Genomic DNA, 772 nt, shown 5'->3' on the forward strand with positions numbered 1-772 from the left:
AGAGGAGAGACAGAGAAAGATCACACAAAGGATTTTGGATCAAAATGCCATCAAATTTCTCAGCAGCTAAAAGACATTAGAGTCACTAATGCCTTCAAATCCTAAGAGAAAATGATTTCCTACTTAGAATTCCATACCCAGCCAAACTATGAATCAAGAGTAGAGGTAAAAATAAAACTATCAGATATGCAAAGAATCTAAAATGTATCTCCTGTGCTGCCTTTTTGCTGCTTTCATATTTGATGAAAGATGTGTGCCATTAAAACTGGAGAGAAAAACACGACAAAGACATGGGATCCAGAAAACATTTCGTATACAAGAGTGAGGTGAAGGGAATCCCAGGATGAGATGGAGGGAAGTCTCAGGATGACAGTGGGTGGCAGACCAGGAGACTAGTCAGCCCAGAGTGGAGCAAGACAGGGGCTCCAGCAAGGAAGGCTCCAAGTATAAGGTAACTGATGTTTATTTGATTTGTTCGACAATATGGAGAGGAGCTTTAGGCTTTTGTCAGAAAATTTGAGGCTTCCTTTCCTAGGCACATAGAAAATCAGGCAAACAAATAAACCAAGTGATTATGAATCCTAAAGCAAACTGAAGTCTTATAAAAAAGGACATGTAATCGCATACTTTGAAAATATTTTCAATAGAGAACATTGCTTATAGTCGTTATAATGTAGACACCAAATATTTAATCAAAAATTGGGAGTATTGACAGGGGCAGAAATGTGAGAGGGTGGATGGGGGATAGGAGCTAAACTATGCTCTTCAATCA

Source organism: Pteropus medius, unplaced genomic scaffold (genome assembly GCF_902729225.1).
Source record: "Pteropus medius unplaced genomic scaffold, Ma_sr-lr_union100, whole genome shotgun sequence".
Lineage (NCBI taxonomy): Eukaryota > Metazoa > Chordata > Mammalia > Chiroptera > Pteropodidae > Pteropus > Pteropus medius.